Raw genomic sequence first — 26,148 nt, 5'->3', positions numbered from 1 at the left:
ATTTTGCAATTCTTGCATTTATGAGGCACTTTGTGCAAATAAAGACAATCACTTGGGGTTTGGTTTAGGAAAAAATGAAGGGGCGGGGAGCTGTAGGATTTTTTTCCCCCACTTTTTTTTTTTAATAGTGAAAGAGGGAATAACTGCACAAGTCAAAAATGTTTAGTGCTCCCGTTCTCCTGATTGTTCTGCACTCTGCAAAATTGCTCTGTAGTTGTCCCTTAGCAAAGGCACATTGCAATTAGCAGTGAGTGGGGCTGCCGACGGCGAGATTCTTTTCACCTCGCACGTGCGTCAGACAGATGTAATTGCATTATAGATTTTCTTGGGCTATGGGTAAGAATGGGGAGGGGGATTGCTGGTTGTAGGTGCTGGAGGTGGGTTGCTATCTGAGCCAGGTCTTCTCATCTCTTTGTCCCTGTGAGGCTGTCCACCTGTTAAGGGCCCATTTGCAGTGCTCCCCAGCCCAGGGTGATGGCAATAGCTAAGGTGTGAGGAACAAACTACGGTAGACAAGACAAGGATCTGGGATAAAATTGGCCACCACTTTACTTGATTACAGATGTAGGTGAAATTTGGCTCAGGCTTTGGGTGTATGTCCATCTCAGACTCAGTGGCACAGAGATGACTTGATAACAGGCATAGCTTTCCAGATGTTGTCCAGCTCCCATCAATCCCAGCAAACATGGTCAGTGGTGATGGGATAGCAATTGGAGGGCCACAGGTCCCCCACCCCTGTTAGGACTGATTATCAGTTGTCTGACCGACTGATAGAAACAGATCTAAGGATGGTATTGAGGCTAAATGATGACTCAGATCAAAGACGATCCACTAGGACATTCCCAAGGTAGGAAGATGTGATTAGTGTAGCCAAGGAATCTAAAGCAGTGTTGGAACTGGAAGAAACATTAATCTCTATGGCAAAAGGGCAAGAGAGCCAAGGTTTCCCACAGGCATCTGGTTGGCTTCTGTGACAACAGGATACTGGACTAGATGGGCCATTGGCCTGATCCAGCAGGCTCTTCTTATGTTCTGAACAGGCAGGAAAACACCAAAGCCCAGCAAGCAGTAAGTCACCAGAACGAAAACTTGGAGTGGGATTTCCTAGAGGTACTACAGTGGTGCCTCGCAAGACGAAAAGAATCCGTTCCGCGAGTCTCTTTGTCTAGCGGTTTTTTCGTCTTGCGAAGCAAGCCCATTGACGGCTTAGCGGATTAGCGCTATTAGCGGCTTAGCGGCTTTTAGCGCCTTATCGACTTAACGGATAAGAGGCTTAGCGGCTTAGAAAAGGGGGGGGGAGGAAAAAAACCCGCAGGAACTCGCAAGACATTTTCGTCTTGCGAAGCAAGCCCATAGGAAATTCGTTTTGCGAAGCACCTCCAAAACGGAAAACTCTTTCGTCTAGTGAGTTTTCCATCTTGCAAGGCATTCGTCTTGCGGGGCACCACTGTAATTTATATAGTTACCCTTAGCCAGTGAGGCATATAGACTGGAAACAAATCAGGATCCAAGGATTGCATGGTGAAAGGATGGAATATGGCGAGATATTATTTCTTCCCAGGCCTTACTGAGATGACTGAGAGATTGTGTAGTCTACACATTTGGTGGGGACGGGACGGAGGGGGTGATAATATGGCTCTCCTGGAACTGTATTGCCATGGAACGCCAGCAATAATTTTGTGTCTAAATCCTGGCCCATATCAAAACCTCCCTGCTTTGCTATAACTCTTCTCCCTGAAATGCTAGCTTCCGCTAGGCAGTGAGATTTTGAAATCTCCCAGCTGCATTTTGAAATGGTACAATCCCAGGATAGTTGTGCCACATGCTCCCCCCCCCCGCCCTGAATTTGTTGATCAGTCCTGATTCCTGAGTAGTAGAATTCCCCGAGTAATAATAATAATAAAAATAATAATAATAAATTTTATTTATAAAAATTTTATTTTTATTTATTCCTGAGTAGTAGAATTCCCCGAGTAATAATAATAATAAAAATAATAATAATAAATTTTATTTATACCCCACCCTGCCCAGCCAAGAACGGGCTCAGGGCAGCTAACACCCGATATAAAACAAATTGATTGAAATGCAACTTAAAAAGAAGATTAAAATACAACATTAAAACATTAAAATACAGCCTCGTTTCAATGGAAACTCAAATCAAAAACTTTTTGGGGGATGAAAACGTCAAGTCTTCACCAAGGCTAACTTTCCAAACTGGTCTTACATGGGCCAGAAAAAAGCCAGGGAAGTCCCCAATAGGAGTTCCATCACAGGAGGGGAAAGGAAAAAAGAAGAGGGGGAGGGAATCAAATTGATTCCAAGCCGAAGGCCAGGCGGAACAACTTGGGTTGTGTTAAAAGAGGAGTAGAAAAGATGATAAAGTTATCATTGGCTACCAGCCACAATGGCTATGTTCTGCCTCCACGGTCAGAGGCAGTATGCTTCTGAATACCAGTTGCTGGAACTGCAGGTGGAGAGAGTGATGTTCTGCTTAGGTCCCACTCGTGTGCTTCCCCTGGGCCAATGGGGAATGAGAAACAGTGTGGTGTAGCGGTTAAGAGCGGTGGACTCGTAATCTGGTGAACCAGGTTCGCGTCTCCGCTCCTCCACATGCAGCTGCTGGGTGACCTTGGGCTAGTCACACTTCTCTGAAGTCTCTCAGCCCCACTCACACCACAGAGTGTTTGTTGTGGGGGAGGAAGGAAAAGGAGAATGTTGGCCACTTTGAGACTCTTTCGGGTAGTGATAAAGCAGGATATCAAATCCAAACTCTTCTTCTTCTTCAATGGAGGCTGATCCATTTGTGCCAATGGGACACTGGCCCACCAACCTCAGCCTGTCCTCAGTCAGCCTCTGCCTGCCTGCCTTCTGGACACCTCCAATCACCTTCCTCCTCCTTAGTCCCACCGTTGCCCTTATACAACTCCTTAGGGAAAGGATGGGAACAAGCTAGAATTTAGTTGGTTCTGCCTACCACTGACTGTAGCTCTGGTTCTGCCTGCTGGGGGCTCTGGTCCCACCTACTGATGGTCTCCCTGCTTCACACCCTGCCAGTCCTAGTGGACATCACTGCCCTGGGCACCTGGTTGCCACTCTGAGAACAGGATGCTGGACTAGAAGGGTCACTGGCAAGATCCAGCGAGACTCTTCTTATGTTCTTATGTAAAGCTATGCATGAATTGTCTTATCCTGGCATGCGATTCAGTGAAGCCGTTTCAAAGACAGTGCTCTTACATCCTCCCATAAAGTTTGGGACGCTTTGTAACGCAGGTGAAAAACATTGCAGTTTTCCAATTCCGCGTGGATCTAAATTGTGAAAAATAACTGTTCACATCAAGAGTGGAAGGCTTGGCATGTGTGATTGCAGTGGCTTGCGTAGGCGTGCTTAACAAACAATTCCATGGAGTCTTGGGTTTGTTTTCTTTGCCCCCACAGTCATTGGCCAAAGCTCATTCAGCGCATTAATTATGGGCCTCAGGCAAACTCATAAACAGCTGTAACCTATGCCATTAATTCCAGCATAGTGCTGGATTCAGCACAAGGATTCAGAAGGTATGTCAGGATAGGGCAGTACACTCCCATCAGCTGTTTTTAGCTGTGGCAACCACAAATTGTTGGTTTGGAGCCGGTGCCCACTCTGGACCCTCAACCCACCTTTTACTGGCGTCCCTCTTCCTACCTAACCCAGTACCCACACACCTTCCCAAGAATGCTGTGTGACCTCAATGCTGTGTGTGAACGAGCATGTAACCTGCAACCAATTATGTCACCATAATGGCTTTCCAAGCCACAACTGAGCAGTCTTCTTCACTTGGGGAATGTATGAGATGTATGGAAATTTTACTGCTAACTTTTTTCAGTGTAACTCTTTTCTTCCCTCCAAATTTGTCAGACGTTTTACTCAAGCAGGGGTTTGTTTGTTTGTTTGTTTGTTTGTGTTATACCACCCTTCCTCTGCAGATCCCAAGGCAGTTAACAACATAAAATTGCAATATAAAAACCACAAAATACATAGTTAAAATAAGAACAACCAATAATCTCCCCGCCCCCTCCACAACACATTTAAAAGGGCATCGGATGTCAATCAGCCCAAGGTTGAAGAGGAATGTTTTCCCCTGTCACCTAAAGGTGTATAATGAAGGTGCCAGTCAAACCTGGCTGGGGAGAGCATTCCACAAAAGGACTGCAGAAAAGGCCCGTTCTCGTGTTGCCACCCTCTGGACCTTGTGGAGGAGGCACACGATCTCAGGGTGTAGGTGATTCATAAGGAGAGAGGCTGTCCTTGAGGTATTGTGGTCCTGAGCCATGTAAGGCTTTATAGGCCAAAACCAGCACTTTGAATTAGGCCCAGAAACTAATTGGCAGCCAGTGTAGTCAGGACAGGACTTGTGTAATAGGTTCAAACTGTTTTGCCCCACCTGGCTGCTGAATTCTACACCAGCTGAAGTTTCCAAATAGTCTTCATAACATGTTGCAGTAGTTAACCAGAGAGCATGGAGAACAATAGACTGTCCCTATCCAGATAGGGGCACAGCTGGGCCACCAGCTGAACCTGATGGAAGGCACTCCATGCCACTGAGGGTTCCTGAGCCTCAAGTGACAGCAATGGATCCAGAAGTATCAAGAGCAGGCAACCTCTCAGCTACCCGGTCTAGGGAACGATGCACTAACAGTGCCTCGGGTCTTATCTGGACTAAGATTCAGTTTGTTGGCTCTGATTCAGTCCATTACCAAGGCAAGGCAACAGTTCAAGACTTCCACTGCTTCACCTGCAGATATAAAGGAGAAGTAGAGCTGTGTGTCATCAGCATATTGTTGACAACATAACTCCATAGCTCCGGATAACCCCACAAGGTGGAGACGTGTAGATGAAATTCAGTGGTGATTCTCATCCAGATTGATTTAGGAGCGCAACACCACTATCTGCTGATGGATAGATAAATAGATGATAGATAGAACCTACTACTAAGAATCATCTTCTTGCCTCTCACACACCCTACCCAGACTCACCCTTAGCTAGGTAATGTGATATATATTGACTGAGCTGAAGTTTTATAATGCAAAGATTATTACTTCACACAAGGAAAGGCTGCATATATGAATAGCAATGACTGCCAACGGTTCCCATTATTCAGTTCCATGGATGACCAGCATGAGGAAAAGAGATGCATAGGGGATAAAGGATGCAGTTGCATTACACTGAGGAAGGATTCTTGGGGGTTGGGTGTTTCCAGGTCATTCTACCCCTTTGAGTAGGGAACCCCTCTGAGCAACACTTCCAGTTTCCACATGCCTCTGGCGGGTAGGCCCAGAGCCAAAATTTTGCTTTTGTACAATAGGACGTTTTCTGTCCTCCGCCCAGGCAAGCAAGAACATACCCTCCCAACATTTCTCCAATGCAAATAGGGGCATCCTAAGGAAAACTGGGAATAAGGAAAGTGGGGTGGCTTCTGTAAATCTGGGGCTGTTCATAGAAAATAGGGACACTTGGAGGGTCTGCAGGAGGCATTGTCGGATTTTGGTGTGTAGAGCTTTTGGCAGCCCTGTGTTTGTTCCTCTTTTGCTGGCACCCCAAAAGTTGCATGGTAGACCAGTGTAGGCATTAAAGGGTCCTGCTGGGAAACAGGAAGCAGATTTTTGGCATGGGCTACTCATGGGTCCTTGTTCTTTACCTCTGTTCTGCCACCTCTTGGTTTGTCCTGCCATGATAAATAATTGTCTGCCAGCACACTTGTTCTTTGTCTGAATGAAACCCCAGTTTGATGTCCCTGCTTTCAGTCGAAATCCTCAAATGAGTCCAGTTCTTGTTTTGATTGTTATCCTGTCTGCAGAAAGCTGTTCAAGATGGCGGTGGTGGCAGTAGTCAAGTTGTCCTGCCAAATGCAGGAAGTTAGAGGTTGTATGTATGTATATAATTAAATTTAGACCCCATCCAACCTCCGAAAGGAGCCCAGAGCAGCAAGCACACAACTCGTAAAACAATTAAAACATCTAAAAACAATTCCCATACAGTAGTAGAATAGCAAATAACTCCACTTTAAAGGTTTGTCAGAAGAGAGAGTTCTATAGTAGGCACTGAAAATGCAACAGAGTCTGATATTTAACAGGAGAAAATTCAAAAGGGAATTTCACAACACCAAAGGCCCAATTTCTATATTGTGTGGGACAGACCTCCTGATAAGATGGTATCTGCAGAAAGCCATCTCTTGCAGTGGGGTGAGACCATCTTTTAGGTTTCATTTCAATTACACTGACCCTTGTAGGATGGAAAGTGGGGTGTCTCAGAAAGAGAGTGGCCTGTGTTTCTACCCAGCAGCCTACTAAATCCCACAGTGCATATATCTCTGCTGCTGTCTCTTCAACCCAGATGAAACATTTGGCATCCCCTGTGTCAGTGTGGTATCTTCAATAATAGGGTATTTATTTGGATGCTGGTGGCAGTGCCAACCTCTAGATTGGCTAATAAAAATAAAATAAGGTTAGAAAGGAAGCCAGCCCCATTTGGAGCATGTCGCAACATGAACCCTGTTGTCCCCCTGGATGTGGTCCCACCAGCCATCAGCAGCGTTCACCATCCTTTGATTCCATCTCTCCTTTGCCGTGGTGCTTTGGTTGCTGCTTGTTATTAAACAGCTGCCTCCTTTCACTCAACAGGTGGTTGCATCTCAGCGGTGGGAGCAGCTATTCTCATCCACCGTTTAATTCTGCAAAGCACGTAGGAACCCTTTGGGACAAAAGAGACGAAGCGAGATCTTTAACCCACGCTTTGCCACGTAAACTCAGATCTTTCGCATGCTAGATGTGCACATAGTCCTTAAACCGGGGGGGGGGGCAGGGTGTGAATACCACAGCTTCCATTCATTGATCTAATGCCAGGGTGATGCTGGATTGCTGCCAAATATAATCTGGGAAGGTCTCCCTTAACCCCACGTGTGCTCTGTTTTTCTCCCTTGCTGCTTCCTCTTTCATATGCTACCTCTCACCCCTGCAGGGAGGAGAGACAAAGGGAGGGAGGGCCAGGCAAAAAAGTCTCAGATTGTTGCATGGGAGGGAGACACACGGACAGATGAGGCCAGTAACACCCCTGCCATTCTTGTAACTAGTCAGGACGCGATGGGATGAATTCCTGTTGCTCTGTCCCAGCTCCTGTCAACCTAGCAGTTCGAAAGCATACCAGTGCAAGTAGATAAATAGGTACCACTGCGGCGGGAAGGTAAACAGCATTTCCATGCGCTCTGGCTTCCGTCATGGTCTTCTGTTGTAGAAGAAGTGGTTTAGTCATGCTGGCCACATGGCCTGGAAATATGTCTGTGGACAAATGCCGGCTCACTCAGCCTGAAGCAAGGTGAGTGCCACACCCAACAGTCGCCTTTGACTGGACTGGACTTAACCACCTAAGGGTCCTTTACCTTTACCCTTTTTTACATGACAGGGACAAAACTGACCTTCCTTGCCCCCTTAATGCTTCAGAAGAGGATATTTAGTTTGTCCGAGACTTAAACATTGGACTGTGTTGAATGTAGAATAAGCTCTCACAATGATTAGCTGCTATCATGATTAGGTGGTCACTCATTCATCCAGGCACTGACCGGACTTAGCTTCAGCAAGGTGGTAGCCTCAGTGCGCCTTAATGCCGTACACTAGGACCCCTTGCGCATGCAGCCAGGGCCCTCCTGCTCGCTCCAGAGTCCCTCCGCTGCAATAACGACAAGAAACAGAAGAATGAGTCTTCAAGGCAGTCCCCCCAGGACTGAAGGATTCACTGTTAAGTAAGATAGATCCACTGGTGCCATCCCCTCAAAACTATCAGGAAGTAAAGCTCATTTATTATTATTGGGGAAACTAAAACACCACAGGCCATTTTGTGATGAAACTCTGCTTCTGGCAGTCGCATCTGTATTTTCAAATTTATGGTATTGCTTTTATTATATTTCTGCAATATAATAAATATATCCCCATATTGTGCAAGGTGCCTTGAGTGTAAGCAGGAGGTGAGGGAGAGATTTATATATAAATAAAATGTTTATGGGAAGATTCTCGCACACTTATATTAATCTGTTGTTTTGCTCCAGATTAGTAACCAGGGACATTCTCCTGTCACCAAAACAGATTATGCTTGGATCCTTTAAATGCGCTTTGGAAAAAAATGGGAAATATCCACAAGCATTCCCTACAGGGAATGGGGAGGTGATTAGAATATGCTTGCTCTGCTCCATCTTTCATCAATTCAGCCAGACATGTGTAATAAATAGCGGCCCTGACTAGGCATACACATCCTCATCCACATCAAAAGATGCATCCAGCCAGTTCAATGAGGCTTGAATGAGCACTGCAGCATGTAGCATCTGCATCAGCTGCGGGTGCAGAAACCCTGCATACTTGGACTGGGGTGACTCTGAACCTTCCCTTTCTTAAAAAGCATCTGAGGATGTGTGGAAGCAGTCCAGTTTGTCCTTCCCAGCTGTGAGGCTGCAACTGTCCATGAAACAGACAAATGTTTTTTCCAAAGCTGCCTCTTTATATGTACTGGATTTGGGGGGTGGGGTGGTGGGTTCTGTTATATCTAATGGGTTTTTATGGTTGCTGCCCACCTTGAGGTTCATAAGAAGAAAGGCTACATAAAATAATTTCCCTGTTTCCAAATGTAATGTGTGGAGTATGCACCAATTTGCGGGGCTGACCACATGACATTGTTAACCCACCAGTAACCTCCAATAATGCCACTTAGGTCCTCCAGTTTGGTTTTATTTTGCCTGGCTGTTTTTTGGCTCTCAGGACAAAAGAAATGTTTTGTCATTTTGCAACACACACACACGCACAGCATTGCATGGACAATCAATTGTTATATCATTCCATGCATGCGTGAGATGAGCCAGCCTCTGCATTCTGCTTGACTTCTGCTGCTCTCCTGAACTGCAACGATGCCAAGGAGAAACCTGAGTGTTTTTTGCCTGGGCTGGAGTTGGAGATTATGCTCACCCAACTCCCAGGCTTGCTAGCAGATGGAAGGGGATTGGAGGAAGGGATCATCTGGACCAAATCTGGGTTTGTGACTGATTTTAGGCCCAAATCAGTTTTGGCCCACTAATGAATGGCCTTTATCAGGAGCAGGAGACAGGTGTGTGTGAGACCCTGGTGTTCCTCCACCTGGATCTCTTCATGGCTTTTGGTACCATTTACCATGGCATCTTGCTGGATTGGTTCCATGGGTTAGGAATGGGAAGCACAGTGGTACATGGTTCTGCACCGAATTGCAGGGCTTTTTCCAGAAGGTGGCATTGAGAGAACCACACCTCAGTCCCTTGCCCATTCGTGCTGTGGATTCCATAGGGATCCATTGTGTACCAGGGGCTATTCAACAGCTGCATCAAGTCCCTGAGAGCGATCGTTAGGGGATTTGAAGCAAAGTGTGACCAGTATGCAGATGATACCCAGTTCTGCAGACCTGTGCAAATCCTGGATCAGGGTTTAGGTGCAATGATGGACTCAACAAGAGCCAATACATTGAGACTGAATCTCACAAGTGATGGCTTGTGGGTGGTTCCTAGGTTCAGCGATTAGACAGGTTACCTGTTCTTGAAGGCGTTGCACTCCCTTTGCGGGAAGAAATATGGGGGGGGGGTGCTTTAACTGGAGGCACAAATGGCCTCCATGACCAGGAGTACCTTTAGCTAGCTTTGACTGGTGTGCCAGCTATAGCTGTTCCTGGATAGGGATAGCCGGGACTCTGTGAACCAAGTGTTCATAACCTCAGAGTAGGACTGCTGTTGTATGTTCTATGTGGGGCCATCCTTATAACTGGCTTAGAAGCTGCAGCTAGTGCAAAATGCTGCAGCCAGGTTGTTAATTGGGGTATTCTGCCGTGTTTACAAAACACCCTTTGTGAAATGATTTTGTATGTGGATGTATTGCTGGGTGGCTGGAAAAAATTAAGCACATTTGATAAACAGGTTTTTCTGGCTTAATGCATTGTTTCCACCATTGCTCCCTGCTTTTGTACCCCAACAAGGTACTAGAAATTTGTGTTTCAAGAGCTTGCAAGACGAGTGCAGCCCAATCCTATGCGTATTGCTCTGAAAGCAAGTCTCACTTACAAGAAAGTGTACACTGAATTCCCTCAGTCAATTTTGTTTCTTTCTGAAACCTTTATAAAATATTGACAAAATAAAGAAAGAAAGAAAAGGAGAATGTTCCTGACCTGAGAGAGTGGCATGCAGCTTTCAAAGACTTAACATCTTTTTAGAAATTTGGTGGCAGGGGGTGGAATCTTGAAATTCCCTCAGACTATTTCTTTTTTCTTTCTCAAGGCTATATGATAAAATTGTGGATGCATCCACACTCAAAACAAGTGGATATACAGTGGTACCTCGGGTTACATACGCTTCAGGTTACAGAGTCCGCTAACCCAGAAATAGTGCTTCAGGTTAAGAACTTTGCTTCAGGATGAGAACAGAAATCATGCTCCGGCGGCGCGGCGGCAGCAGGAGGCCCCATTAGGTAAAGTGGTGCTTCAGGTTAAGAACAGTTTCAAGTTAAGTACAAACCTCCGGAATGAATTAAGTACTTAACCCGAGGTACCACTGTACGAACTTGTTTAGCTGTCCTTTAACGTGCATGCTCCCCCAAATAGACAAAACTTTTGAGAACTGGTCTAGGCAGTGGGAGAAATGTGAAATATGACACTTGGCGCCAACAATATCAAAGGCACTGTCCAATAGATATCAACGTCAATCACAAACCCACCTATATCAGAAGTTCTGGTGACACTGCCGGCAGGTGGTTTCAGCTCCCCACCCACCCCAATATTTCATTATTATTTCATTTCATTTAGCCATAGTCTTTGCCACAAACAGCACTCAGAGGAGACGTTACTACCAATATTGCTCAAAGTGCTTTGGAAACAGGACAGGCTTAAACACCAGATACCACGATGGCATAGAAAAATGAGAATATCTGCTGTAGGGAAACCATATATTTTCTGTCGTACTCCACATCTTTGAAATTTGTCTTCTACCCAGGGTTGCAGCATCACCAGAAGAATCGCCATGTGATTGGTGGCTTCTTGTTTTTGAGTGTCAAGCCTTCAAAGTTTGCCATGCACCTCCTGCTTGCCAACATCCAATTTCCCCATGGCCACTTGTCCTTGTTGTTCCTTTACATCAGTGTTTCCAAACTTTGGGGGGGGGGCACGGCCCCTTATTTCCATCAACTCATCCCCAATGCTCCCTATCCTATGAACAAGCATTATTCAGAGTAATGGTTTGTACAACTCTCTAAGGAATATAAGAACACCGTAAGATTCAAAATGCATTTGTTCAAAATGTAATTGAAACTATTTAGTTTTGATCAGTTCAGCAAAACTGATGAACTGTAATCTTCAAAGTCTGGTAGTCATTTAGACCTTCAGTCCCTCCTGCCCCCCACTTCCTTAGAGCATCCCCCCTAGGTAACCCTCTCTCTTGGGTGGTGCCACCCATTTTCGATACCACTGCTTGACAGCATTTCAGTAGCACCTTCAGTAGTTCCAGGTGTTGTATAAGGACCGTCTGTGTGGGGGTTTTTTAATGGGCAGTGAAGTAAAGAGGGTGAAAAAGCAGAGCATCTTTGTGAGTTGATTAGCACAGCGTGAAGTCCAGCAGCCTCTGTGCAGAGCCACACTTTACTCATTATGTCATCCGAAGGCTAATAAGTTGGTTTCGTTCCCTTATTATTTCTTATTCTTCTTTTCTTTCAAGAAAGGAGCCCGTCTTCCAACATTTGCGTTGTTTCCATAGCAACTGCATCTTTCCTCTTCCTTTCATAACTTGTCTCCTGGACTACAAGAGAGCGGAGAGATGTGCTGAAAGCGGGGGGGGGGGGCATGTGGGCCAGCGGTGCTGTTCAGAAGTGTGTGTTGACTGTGAGAATAGATTTTCGGGCAGCTAGGCATTCAGGGAAGGCTTTGTAGGGTTCCCCTCCTGCGGCCCACCTTCCCTTGCAAAGCAGGCCTTTTGCCTTGTGGGAAAAGGAGACAAAAAAGGGAGCCTGGCGAGGTTCCCTGGCGATACAATACGTGGGATGCTGCCAGGCTCTGCTCCTCGCAGGGGTTCTAATAAGCAGACTTGCTGGGATTTGTCAAGGTTAGGGTCTAACAAGGAACACTTTGATCTAATTTCGTATCCCACCTGTTGTGTTTGGCTGAGCTGTCCTCTGAAACAACACCCCTTTCCCTGGCTTATTCTCCCCACCCCCTTGCCCAGTGCAGAGAGACTCATAGATTTCTGAGGTCAGGAGACTGTTGAGATGATCCAAGCTAAGCCACGATGAGACAGATCGCTTTGCTGCAGAGCGGGAGTTTCCTTCCCATCAAAGCCTGTGATGTTCCTCAAGGTCGGCAGAGTTTAAGCCCCTCCTCCCCTCTCGCTTCCCCTCCCTGTAGTCTTGCCTGGCGCTGCACTTTGCATCCTCATTTATGCTACCCACCTCTTTTCTTTTCTTCCAATATGCGCTTCGCCATCCCTAGGCTAATATAATTTCCAAGCTTTAATCTCTCCAGTGCATGGATCTCTTGTGGGTTTGGGGGGTGTTCTTCTCTCCTGTGAGGAATCATGAGATGGAAATCAGGCCGTTTTTGATGTCTTTAATGAAATCCTCCCGATCCAGAGGAGATTCTCTAGCGACTTGAACATATTTACTTCTTGCACGAGGAATTTAACATGCAGATTGGTTAGGGCTGATAATTTATCACATGAGATTGTCCTATTAGGGGCCTGGAGCTTGAAATTACTGGAGGCGTGCATTACCGCGGCTTATATGGGCTTAGGGCCTAGAGATGAATGGGGCAGGTAAAGCAATATTTCAATGCACATCTGTCCCTTCCAGAATGTTCCCTCCCTGCCTCCACATTTTGGCTCCACATCACATCTGGTTCGAGAATCCAGAAGTCACCTAAAGGATTTCCCATTTCCCCCCAAGAGCCTCTGTCAGAGGCAAACTTAATTAGGTCTTTGACTCTCATATTAGCTCCAGCAGACACGCAGCTTACCCAGGAAAATAGAAATCCTTACATGAATAATTCTTCCCAAATGCTCTAGCTTGGGTTTCTAAAGATGTTGCTGCTGCTGCTACCACACCAGCCCAGAAGCCTCCTGCTTTTCTTAAAAAATAAAAATTAAATAAAGGAATGCTGCTTTCCATTATGATGTACTGTTATTTCCACCCCACCCCTCTCACTTGCACAAGGCTTGGTGTGATTTTTAGTGCTTTGAAAGGATGTTTTTAAAAGGGGTGGGGAGGAACAGTGCTTTTCTGAGCAGGGAATATAGCAAACTGACTCTTGTGGTGCGCTTATTTAGCGAAACCCTCACCCCCATCAGCGGTACACTCAGAGCACGCAATGCAAGCTATGCAACACTCACATTTGTTTTTCTGTGTATACTTGGAACGCTGAAGTCACGCCCATGTGTTGCTGGTTTGAATTTTACAAAATGTGTCATTTATTTGCCATTTATTGAATTTATACCCCACCCTTCCTCTCCAAGGAGCCTGCACACTGTATTTTCTTTTCACCACACTTCAGTGACACATTTCACTTCGTCTTAATCATGCCAGTCAGAAATACAGTTCTGACGCGGCAAATTTTATGTGGCTCTCACACTTCCCAGGGAAGGGAAATTGGAAGCCTATGCAAACACATTTGTTGAAACATCTTTTTTTATTATCAGTGAGGGAAGGAATAACTTTTCGACAATATATAATACCCCTACAAGGGTACGTCTGTCCTTGTACAGTAAGCTAAAGCTGCTACCTATTCCCCCAGCAGAGTCTCTTACGGTGCCATTGTTGGCCAGGGGTTCCCATGAGACAACGTTCTCATGGTCTTCCTTGATGTTGCTTTCCTGTTCCATCTGTATCCACCACAGTCACGCCCAGAACTTGATCATAGTCTCCCCTTCCTTCTTTTCTCTCTCTCTCTGGCCTAACTACCCTAGTGGTCACTTGCCTCACTCTCCGAGTCCCTTGGGAACAGTTGCCAAGACAGCCCAGAACTGTCTCACCTGCCTCCCAACTAGTTACAATCTTATTTACCCCTCTTTTTATCAGGCAACCAGCTTTGTGAAATATACCAAAGCAGAAACATTAAACACACATTTCATCCCCTAAGCCCTGTGAATATACATACATCATCTGCCACATTGGATCACTGCCAGGTAGAGACCGTATAAAACATTTTTTAACAAAAACATACAACAGCGATAGCATTGACTTACTGCTCATACAGAGATGCCTGTATCTTGAATGTAGTGTATATATTTCCTTTTAAAAACTATGTGCATATACCCAACCAGGAAGGATAGAGGCTACATGCAAATTTTCTCAGGCAATGCAAAATCAAAATGGAGACACATAATGATGTATAGAACATTCACAAATCCCTCAGGAAAGCCATATTTTACGCATTGGCAAAGCGATGGCATCCTGGAGGCTATTTGTATCCTGAAAGTAATGTGTTTATTTACAAAAACCAGTATGGCAGAATTGTGGGAATTGGCGGCTTTAATCTGATCTCCTTCAGCTCTATCGCTTCCAAGACAGTCTTGCACAGCGTGGCCCATTTCTTTGTAGAGGTGGTTCCCCATCCCTCCTGGTGCCTGGCTCACAGCCATAGCAGCATAGCAAGCATCTGCAGAGAAAGGAAGTGGCTTCCTTTCCATGCATTGCTGCTACAGGAGCAACAAACAAGCTGCACAAGTGAATGGGAAGGACGTTTGGAAGTGGGCTGGAAGGTCAGGGGGAGAGCATGAATTCTACGGCTTAGATTTTAAGCCTAAGCTACAGAAGAATTTATGAAGGCCACGTCACATGGCTTGTATTTGAAGTTATAGATTCATATTTACAAATCAGGAAATAAGGAATTTCGTGACACCGACAAAGTTCTCGTTCTGATTGTAGTCATGATTCTGTCTGGTCAGAGCTCCCTCTCCCTATGCTTTCATAGGTTGCATCTGCTTAAAGCACATGCCCCCCCCCCCGAATCTTGGGAACTGTAGTTTGTCAATGGTGCTGGGAGTTGTTGCTGAGGGGGGGGGCTAAACTACAGTGGTACCTCGGGTTAAGAACTTAATGCGTTCCGGAGGTCCGTTCTTAAGCTGAAACTGTTCTTAACCTGAGGTACCACTTTAGCTAATGGGGCCTCCCGCTGCCACTGCGCCGCTGCCACGCGATTTCTGTTCTCATCCTGAGGTAAAGTTCTTAACCCAAGGTACTATTTCTGGGTTAGCGGAGTCTGTAACCTGAAGCATTTGTAACCTGAAGCTTCTGTAACCCGAGGTACCACTGTATAGCTCCCAGGATTCCTTGGGTGGAAGCCATATGCTATATGGAAGCCATATGCTATATGGTGTGGTTGTGGCCCATCCCATGATCCCCTCTGGCCTTTTCTTATTACAGTGCTTCATTGCCAATCTGTCTGGTCTCCCTGCAATTCCCTCCTTTGGCCAAAACTGAATGGTTGTGAGCTGGAACTCACAGAAACTCAGTTTTGGCATCTCTCAGGTAGGCACCATTGCCATTATGAGAGATCAAGGGAGGTGTTCATTGTGAGTTTCTGGCATCTCCTTTTCTAGAAGAATATCACAGGTGGTGTATCAGCAGATCCCCACCTGACATCCCTCAGGTCCCAGGGTCAGCTGCTGCCACAAGCTTAAGCTCTGACAGCTGGGCTGTGCATTTCACAGGGCCGTATGATCCCAGCCTCAAGAGATCTTGGCGATCAGACGCACATAAGACACTTTTAAATGGGGATTTGGTACAACAGAGCATCTGGCTGCCAAGTTGTGTTCATGGCAATTTTTTTTAACTGAGTAAAATAATGCTCAGTCGTCTGTGTATAGGACCCTCAGCCAGTAACTCTTCAATTTGTTATGATTCAGAAAGTTTGCGGCAGGCCTTTGTTTCTTTCCGGGCTTCCATATAATTAAATTATGCCACACTTTCTTCTGCCATTGCATCATTAGCCCAGGAGCGGTAATATCCATGCAAGAGGCTTTGTGGTGTGCACAAAGGATGGGCCCTCAGCCACTTGACCTTGGCGGTGTTGCCTTTCAGCTCTGAAATGTGCGTCGCCGCTGCCTTGCCTTCGCCTCTCTCCTCCTCTTCCTGCTACTTCCCGCTATCTGTTAATGTGCAAGCATAAATTATTAAATGACTTGTTGTTGTAGCGGGGCCAGTTGAGCCGGCGATTTACAAGGGCCTGGGATTCTTCCGGCCGTTGCGGGAAGGAGGGGAAGGGGAAACGGTTTGATGGCAGCTCGGAGGCAGCAGCAACAGTTCTACCCGCATGTGTCAAAAAAAAGGGAGGGCAGCCTCCTGGAATCAGGATTCAATAATACAGTTAGCATGCACTGATTAAATACCAGGGGGATTGTTAAAAACATATTGATTGAAATTCCTGCTGTTGCATGCCAAGGACAGCTCTCTGTGTTTGAAGGTGTTGTGTATGAGGCTCAGGGAGCTGTTTAAGAACATACTTAGCAAAGGCTTAGGACTCACTTGACATTTCATTATTCCACAATAACTATTCAAATGCATGCCCCCCCCCACTAGAATTAATTAGTCCTTCCGCAGCATGTTAATAAGAGGGGATGTGCCCAGGATTCTTCAGCCAAACCTGCTCCAACTCTTCATTGGCTTCCGTAAAGACAGCTTGGCAATATTTTATTTGAAGCACTCGCATGTGTGCAAGGAAAAAGCTTTTTATTTGTCTTTCCCTTCCCTTGAAAATAACGAATGAAGGTTGGGGCAAGCTAGGCTTTTATTTACAGTTTGCAGGCTGAATTTCTATTAAAGGTTCAGTGTGGTGTCGTGGTTAAGAGCGGTAGTCTCGTAATCTGGTGAACCAGGTTCGCGTCTCCGCTCCTCCACGTGCAGCTGCTGGGTGACCTTGGGCCAGTCACATTTCTCTGAAGTCTCTCAGCCCCACTCACCTCACAGAGTGTTTGTTGTGAGCGAGGAAGGGAAAGGAGAATTTTAGCCGCTTTGAGACTCCTTAGGGTAGTGATAAAGCAGGATATCAAATCCAAACTCTCCTCCTCCTCCTCCTCCTCCTCCTCCTCCTCTTCTTCTTCTTCTTCTTCTTCTTCTTTTCTTCTTCTTCTTCTTCCTCCTCTTCCTCCTCCTCCTCCTCCTCTGAGTGAAGCTTACAGTCTCTTGTATTGTAATTGTGCAGGACATACCCCAAACCTGTCAGGTATTCTGATACGTAAATAAATGAGGGGGAATTAATAATAATAATAATAATAATAATAATAATAATAATAATAATTTATATACCGCCTATACCCGGGGGTCTCAGGGTGGTTCACAGAATAAAGTCATGATATCAAACGACAAAATACATAATAAAAAACAACAACCCAATAGCCCCCCCAAACCCAATTATGGTGGGAACATGAAATGAGTTTGATTATCCTCTGGTTCAAAACACAATATGAGTTATATTTGCCCGAGACCAAACTTCCTGAATCCATTAGATTTTGTTCACCCAAATAATTTTACTTTAAACTACATGTAAAAAGAACAGACCAGCCAATACCTGGCCACCAACAGAGATTCAAGGAATGTTAAAAAAACTGACAGACATAAAGTCCTCAGAAATCAAGGCCACTGTTGCAGAAGTGGGTGGTGGTTATATTTATACACCTCATGATTTCTAACCCTAGAACCAAAATCTGAAGGCGTGGCTCATCATTTTGAATTTTGGAAAAATTCAGAAATAGACTTTTGGTCCACCTACCTCTTCTTTCCCTTAAGATTCCTGACAGCCCAGTTCTGTCCCCCTTTTCTGAAGTTATAACTTTTTTTAAGAAAAGAAAGGAAATCCACTGTAGGGGAAAGCTTCCCGCTTCCATTTTATTAAGCCCCAAGAGTGGAAGGTCAAAGTTTGACAACAGGAGCTGGGCTACGACGCTAAGATTAGCTTCTCATATTCCCACCCAGCCTGCTCATGCCAGTTGTACATGCAGTAACTTTGTAAAGTTACCACTGCCTCTTGAGGAATTCTGCACTCAAGTTCGCAGCAGGATGTCTTCTGGTCTTCCAGTGGAAAGGAAGTTGCAGCTCAGAACTTTGCAGGGGAGGTGACAATTACTTCCCCGACTTGATGCTGCCTTAGAATGGATGCAGGGACTTGCCTGTATCTCCTGACCCTCTTTTGAAGTGGTTGGCAGCTCAAGGGAAGACCCCTTTGCTTTAGCTTTCCTCCTTGCTCGCCTGGCTTGACGTTCTTCTCTCTGGCTTCAAAGGGAAGGCCCACCAGCCTGTGTCACTCCCGATTTACTGTTCAGCAAGTAAGATTGAAAACATGTCATTGAGCCCTGGGAACTAATGTGTCGTGGCAGTGCAGGGGGCTTCTAACGGCCCTGACCTTTTGGGCCGCTTAGTTTCCTCCCATGGGCTCAGGAGGGGAGCTTAATTAAGCTGTTACTTGTCAGGATGTCAATTAGCGTAGGGTTTTGCCCCGTCATATATAAACTACAGGAGAGGGCTCCCTGAAACACTGAGAGGGGAGGGTGTCTCAAAGCACCTCTGAAGCAAAGGGGTTTCACCAAGATGCCACCATCCTGCATCGCCACAGCTTACCCATCTCCTCTCTGCCCCCTTTTCGAGAAACCCATTTTGTGGTGTGGCGGAAAGGTGACGGAACACACAGCTACTGTACTTCACACATAGAAATACAGTTCTTGACTTGTTTGTAGCTTCCCTCAAGCACTGTGCTTTCTTCTTCTTCTTTTTAATTGTCTCAGCCGCTGTATAGCCTAAACTGGAAGCAGAAAGTGGGGAGATATCTAGACCATTGTGTCCTTTCTTTCTCCCACTAGCGTGAGCTTTTGACCCCTTTCTGCATGGTTATTGTCCTGTCACAGTACATCAGCAGAGCCCAATGTAATTGACATTTCAAAACTGGCCATCAGGCTGTAGGCCTGTGTGCAATATTAAATCACTCTTTGTTCGATTCCCGCCCCCCTCCTGATCCTCTCACACAGGCATATCCCGTCCCTCAAGCATGGCATTTCTTTTTTCTTTTTTTTAATAAATATTTATTTTGGTTTTATGTAATAAAACAGATATTACAATCGAACACAACAACAACAAAAAACAATAAAAAAGCATAAAAAACACAGTACAAAAACATATAACAGAAAAAATAAAAAGGAACAAAATTTAAAGAAAAATTAGTTTTTTGATTCTTATCTTTATACCCCTCTTTCCTGACTTCCTCACATCTCCCTTTCCTGCATTCCCCTTTACTCAATCAAATTTAGCAGCTCCTTACCCTTTTTCAAATCTTAGTCAATATTATACCTTCCAACCTGTTATGTCTTCTATTTTCCCTTTCTTTTTAAATACATTCTTACACATTCCTTATAACTTAATCCCTTATATCCTTTGTTTAGTTTCGACATAATTTTACTCTGGTCTTACCCTTTTTTTCTTGAAACATTTTTACATATTTCTTTTTTACTATGTCACTGATGCCATATTTTCTTTATATCCAACATCATTTTAACATTCAAACATTTTACAATGTTTTTGGAGATATTCTTTGAACTTCTTCCAGTCCTCTTCCACCGACTCTTCTCCCAGGTCTCGGATTCTGCCAGTCATTTCTGCCAATTCCATATAGTCTATCACTTGCATCTGCCATTCTTCCAGAGTGGGCAAATCTTGTGTCTTCCAATACTTTGCGATGAGTATTCTTGCTGCGGTTGTTACATACATAAAGAGTGTTCTATCTTTCTTTTGCACCAATTGGCCGACAATGCCCAGAAGGAAGGCCTCTGGTTTCTTAGGAAAGGTATATTTAAATACCTTTTTTAGTTCATTATAGATCAATTCCCAGAAAGCCTTAACCTTTGGGCATGTCCACCAAAGGAGAAAGAATGTTCCCTCAGTTTCTTTACATTTCCAACACTTGTTATCAGGCAGGTGATAAATTTTTGCAAGCTTGACTGGGGTCATGTACCACCTATAGATCATTTTCATAATATTTTCTCTTAAGGCATTACATGCCGTAAACTTCATATCGGTGGTCCACAACTTTTCCCAGTCAGCAAACATAATATTATGACCAATGTCCTGTGCCCATTTAATCATAGCCGATTTAACTGTTTCATCCTGAGTATTCCATTTTAACAGCAAGTTGTACATTCTCGAAAGTATCTTAGTCTTAGGTTCTAACAATTCTGTTTCTAATTTCGATTTTTCCATCTGGAAGCCTATTTTTTTATCCAAATTAAAGGCCTCTCTAATTTGATAATAATGTAACCAATCTCTCACTTTATCTTTTAATTTCTCAAAACTCTGCAATTTCAATGTGTCTCGATCTTGTTCTAGTATCTCCCAATATTTCGGCCAATTGGCCTCCATATTGAGTTTTTTCAAAGCCTTAGCCTCCATAGGTGATAACCACCTTGGGGTCTTGTTTTCCAATAGGTCCTTATATCTTGTCCAGACATTAAACACAGCTTTCCTGACAATATGGTTTTTGAATGCTCTGTTAGCTTTTACCTTGTCGTACCACAAATATGCATGCCACCCAAAAGCATTATTGAACCCTTCCAAGTCCAAAATGTCAGTGTTCTCAAGAAGTAGCCAGTCTTTCAACCAGCAGAATGCTGCTGATTCATAATACAACTTCATGTCTGGCAGGGCAAACCCCCCTCTTTCTTTAGCATCAGTCAATATTTTAAACTTTATTCTGGGCTTTTTGCCCTGCCAGACAAATTTAGAAATATCTCTTTGCCACTTCCTGAAACAATCCATCTTGTCCACAATCTGTAAAGTTTGAAACAGAAACAACATTTTTGGCAATACATTCATCTTTATAGCAGCGATCCAACCTAACAAGGAAAGCTTCAATTTTGACCAAATTTCTAGATCTTTCTTAACTTCTATCCAACATTTCTCATAATTATCTTTAAACAGGTTCAAATTTTTAGCCGTCATATTGATCCCTAAGTATTTCACTTTCTTAACCACGGTTAAATCTGTCTCTTTCTGAAACCTTTCTTTTTCCATTATTGTCTCTCAAGCATGGCATTTCTTTGCTTACATAGCCCCTATAAACTGTTCGTCTTTATTTCTCTATAAATGCCCTCACACCTCCCACTCCATTGCTTTGTTGTAGAGTCATAAATTCATGTAAATACAAACCTAGGACAACTATTCTATAAGAAAACATAGCTCTGGGTGCAACACCACAACCTTTGTTCAGAGATTCAGTAACATAATATGGGCCCAGAGTTTGATCTGGTGTGAATCAGACCCCTGTCCCTGCCACACTTTCCCGTGCTCTAGGTTACCTAGACCGTTCACAGTAGCAACTAGAGCCAACAAGAACCACAAACATGGAGATTCAAGCCCTCTCCCTGCCATCTGGAAGCAGCTGGGAAACCTGGGGACTCACAGCCCTCCTGAATATAATAGTTTGGTATTGTATATTAGGAAACACAAAGGCACATGCTGATATCCCCAGTATTTCTGATCTGGTCAGTGGCAGAGCCAAAAACAGAACACTCCATTGAAATGCAATTTCTTTCATGGATGGAAAAGCATTGTATCAGGATTGTATGATATAATTGGCTTGTCCCAATAGTATTGGCATATATATATAGTTTGACTTCCAAAATGTTTGAAAACCGAGGCGCAATGGGTGGTTGACAAAATCCATTGAGAAAAAAGAAAAACACGCAGCAGAAGCCATTCGACTTTCGAGGCACGTTTGAAAATGGAAGCAACTACTTCCGGGTTTTTAGCGTTCGGCTTCCAAAACGTTCGGCTTCCGAGACACTTGAAAACTGAGGTTCCACTGTGTGTGTGTGTGCATTTCTATATTTTGTTGAGGAAGAACAGAGACCTGAAGTGCTTTGAGTGTCTTACAGATACGTACAATAGAAATACTAAAATTGCAACACAGCAGCAAAATAAAATGAGCGGTGCAGCAGTGCAAAACAAAATCTTAAGAGTAGCCTCCCCAACTCACCCCAAATCTTAGTGAAATGTTTCAGCCGAGCTTATATTCTGAGCAAGATTCCAGATATTTATTACGGCAATAGTTAAAACATCAAGCACTTTGATTCCAAATAAACAAATATGCAAAAATTAAAATGAAATAAAGTGTGATTCCACCTCTTCTACCCTGCATCAGGACTATGAATTAATACAACATGGGGAGGTTTATCACACTAGTTTGGATTTTTTAAAGGGAAGTTAGCACTCGGTGCTCAGGCCTAGTCACACACACGCCCAAAAATGGGCTTGGTTTTATGTGAAAGAACGCCACACTTTCTCTGGAAGTTCCAGATATTTTCTGAGAGATTGGCTCTTACATTATGAGAGTGACATGCTTAACCACTCCACTCTCAGGATTAGAACTTAGAACACCTAGAGACGAAAGTCACATGGGAAGGGCCACTTTTTATGCCCCAGAGTTCTCTAGAGGCATAGCCTCATTGGTGCAATACCGTGGTGAGGAATCTGTGATTCTCCAGAGGTTGCTCCCATCATCCCCCAGCCAGCACTACCAATGGTCAGGAGCCACCGGAGTTTGGGGGCTCCTCTATACATCCTTTTGCTCTGCGGCCACAGGTCTGTCTGTCTGTCTGTCTCCACACAAATATATTGGCATAGTAACCTTTCGGGCCATGTCTCACATATTTCCATCCCCAATTAATTTCTCCCCATGCAGAAGGAGCTCTGGTGCTGCCTTTTGTCAGGAATCATTGAAAAGCCTTTCGCTGAGGAAGATCAGAGAGAAAACAGGATTATACTTAACTTGACAAAGGCTTGCACGTACAACAAAGTCTTCTCACTCTTTTTTTTGTTAATGACAGAAAAGCGCACAATGCTGGGTAATTTCTTTTCTAAAAGCTATTTTCATGTATTGAGGTGTGCAGAGATGAGGGGGAGAAAAATACCACCCCTCTTTAATGGTCTCTTAACTTCTGGTGGTGAAGTGAAGAAGTCCATTAATTGGGCCTGCTGGGGTGGTTCACATCACAGACCTGGTGGTTTTTTTTGGGGGGGGGGGCTCTTAATTCTCGCATCAGAGGCCAAGGGAGATTTCACAGTATTGTCTGAAGCACTCTAGAGAGGCAAAGAATGAAAAGAAAGGCCAGCAGCCGAAGAGACCAAACAGTTTGACAGAATGCATGGAATAATCATTAGTGAAGAGTTGGATCCCACTGAATTTTGAGCCTTGTGCTGGCAGCATTTCCAAGGGATCTGGAAATGCCTGAATTGAGCAAGGGTGTGTAAGAGACAAAAGGTGGGCCTCAATCAAATGCAACACAAACACCTATATACATTGATGTTCTAGGAAGGTATCTATATGCATGTGTTTGTTTGTGTGTGTTGCTTCCTACATTGTCCAAATGCCCTCTCGTTGATTCCATCAGGAGGGAATTAACTATGCCAGCTTCAGGGCTGATGTAGTTTAGTTCCATTTAGCAACATGGTTAACATTGGGAAGGGGTTTTTCTAATCTTGTTTTTAATTGTGGCATTATAGCACTAAAGGGAACAGGTGGCACTGTGGTCTAAACCACTGAGCCTCTTGGGCTTGCCAATCAGAAGGTTGGCGGTTCGAATCCGCGTGACGGGGTGAGCTCCTGTTGCTCTGTCCCAGCTCCTGCCAGCCTAGCACACCAGTGCACACCAGTGAAAGCACACCAGTGCAGTAGATAAATAGGTACCGTTCCAGAGGGAAGGTAAATGGCGTTTCCGTGTGCTCTGGCTTCTGTCATGGTGTTTCATTGTGGCAGAAGTGGTTTAGTGTCATGCTGGCCACATGACCCAGAAAGCTGTCTGTGGACAAACGTTGAAAGCGGAGATGAGCGCCATGCCCCACAGTCGCCTTTGACTGGACCTAACCGTCCAGGGGTCTTTTATCTTTTACCTTTACCTATAACACTATACTTCTATTTCGGATTGATGGTAGGTAGATATAGCCAAGAAAGTGTTTTAGTGATACTTAAAATATCATTATTATTTTTTAAGACATAAAATGGCACACACCATAAAGGTTATAATGAATGTGTGCTGAGCTATGATAGTTCACTTAGCCAAAAACCATGGAGATGAGTACTGAAGGCATCTACATCTTTTGGTGGGGGGGGAATCAGTGTTTCTGTCCTCTGACCCTCTGGTGGAAGAACCACAGGGAAAACGCAGCATGACAATAGCTGGATGACAGCGTCATGTGGCATCCCTGTAAAAAGTGAGTGAATGAAGCATGACAATTCTGCACTAAACACTTAGTGTGGAACCACCTCTAGATTGAGTGTTCTTAAACCTCATCCCCAAACTGGTTTTCTGTCCTCCTTTTTGTGTGTGACCGCCATGCTTTAAAAGTCAGCCCAAGCTGACTCCTGTCTGCAAGAGCTACGCGCTCAGCTGTGCCTGTGGACATTGGGGTCTTGGTGCACCATATCAAATACTCAAAAATCAGCATTGGCATACTGAAAACTGATTTGCACTGACTTCTGCATGGACCACCGGCATCCACGCGACGACAAGTGCACAGCGGCTGTGGCAGCAAAGTCGCCACAGATTGCCTGGAAATAGAGCCTGCCATAAACTGGGAGCGCTGTAGGAATAAGCCTATTCAAATAGCACTCATATTGATCCAGACTTCCTATTATACAAATGTTTTGAATGCGTACCGCCCTCCTTGCGCTATTCAAGAGGCATTACTGTCTTTGTCTGACATGTCTCTCTAGTTATTTGTCTATCGATTGTGTGTATTACTGGCCTATGGGGGGGGGGACCATGAATAGTACCCAGAAGATGAACAAGGCACCATGACTCAGCATTTATCATAATCCCAGAGCCGCCTAATTAAATTTGCAGGCTGAATCTTTTAAAAATAAAACAACAATAGATGACAATGAGAAATGGGGCTTGCCTTATTGCCCTTTGGAACTCCATGCTCCAAGACATTTGCATGGCCACTGTTGTTATAAATACAGTGGTACCTCTGGTTAAGAACTTAATTCATTCTGGAGGTCCGTTCTTAACCTGAAACTGTTCTTACCCTGAGGCACAACTTTAGCTAATGGGGCCTCCCACTGCCACCGCACAATTTCTGTTCTCATCCTGAAGCAAAGTTCTTAACCTGAGGTACTATTTCTGGGTTAGTGGAGTCTGTAACCTGAAGCGTCTGTAACCCAAGGTACCACTGTATTGGGTTCAAAGAGATCTACACTGCAAGAGCACTGCGCTTCCAGAGATCGCCGCCAGCCCAGGGATAAGAGGACAGCTCTAGCTGTACACCCTGAAGGCTAATGGAACCTAGACCTGGCAGGGTCCCTAGGAGGTCATGTGGGTGATGCCTAGGTGTCCATCCTCCTCCCGTGAAAAAGAAACAGTGGGCACTTCAGGAGTACAGTTGTAGCAAGTACTTAGCCCCAAATGTGAGTTACCTTGCTTCAGAAAGTGTCCCTGCTGTCAATTACTTTTCTGCTGGGAGGAGCCATGCGTGGTCCCAGCCTCTTCTGTTCATCTCCCTATCCCTCTCCGTTTGAGAGCCAGTGTGGTGTAGTGGTTAAGAGCGGTGGACTCGTAATCTGGTGAACCGGGTTCGCGTCTCTGCTCCTCCACATGCAGCTGCTGGGTAACCTTGGGCTAGTCACACTTCTTTGAAGTCTCTCAGCCCCACTCACCTCACAGAGCGTTTGTTGTGGGGGAGGAAGGGAAAGGAGAATGTTAGCCGCTTTGAGACTCCTTTGGGTAGTGATAAAGCGGGATATCAGAATCCAGACTCTTCTTCTTGTGAGGAAATGGAGGAGACCATTAAGCGGTGCAGTAGGACAACTGCTTGCCATCAGACGCGACTGAAAAGTGCCTTAACTTCAGAAGGGATTCTGCTGTCACAGCTGCTTCTCTGCTGGGAGAAACAGTGTGTGGTTGTCCCCATCTCTCCTTACAGCCACTCCTTCCCTCACTTATTTGAAGCATTGGTTCAGAATGTATACAGGCAATCATACTTGGTTACTGTATTTATTTATCTATCTATCATATTTATATACCGATTAAGTGGTATATGAAATAACAAATGCAGCATATATAACAGCTAAACTCGGAAACCACTATATGGGCTCCTTCGGGAGGA

At 44.7% G+C, this 26,148-nt stretch overlaps 1 protein-coding gene across 9 annotated transcripts in view; it reads left to right on the top strand.

Moving 5' to 3' along the window:
- The window catches only part of SDK2 (sidekick cell adhesion molecule 2), a 337,529-nt gene that overhangs the window by 197,579 nt on the left and 113,802 nt on the right, over positions 1-26,148 (top strand). The window lies entirely within an intron of this gene.

This window comes from Podarcis cretensis, assembly GCF_951804945.1.
Source record: "Podarcis cretensis genome assembly, chromosome: 2".
NCBI lineage: Eukaryota > Metazoa > Chordata > Lepidosauria > Squamata > Lacertidae > Podarcis > Podarcis cretensis.
This window is presented reverse-complemented; position numbering and strand designations above follow the sequence as displayed.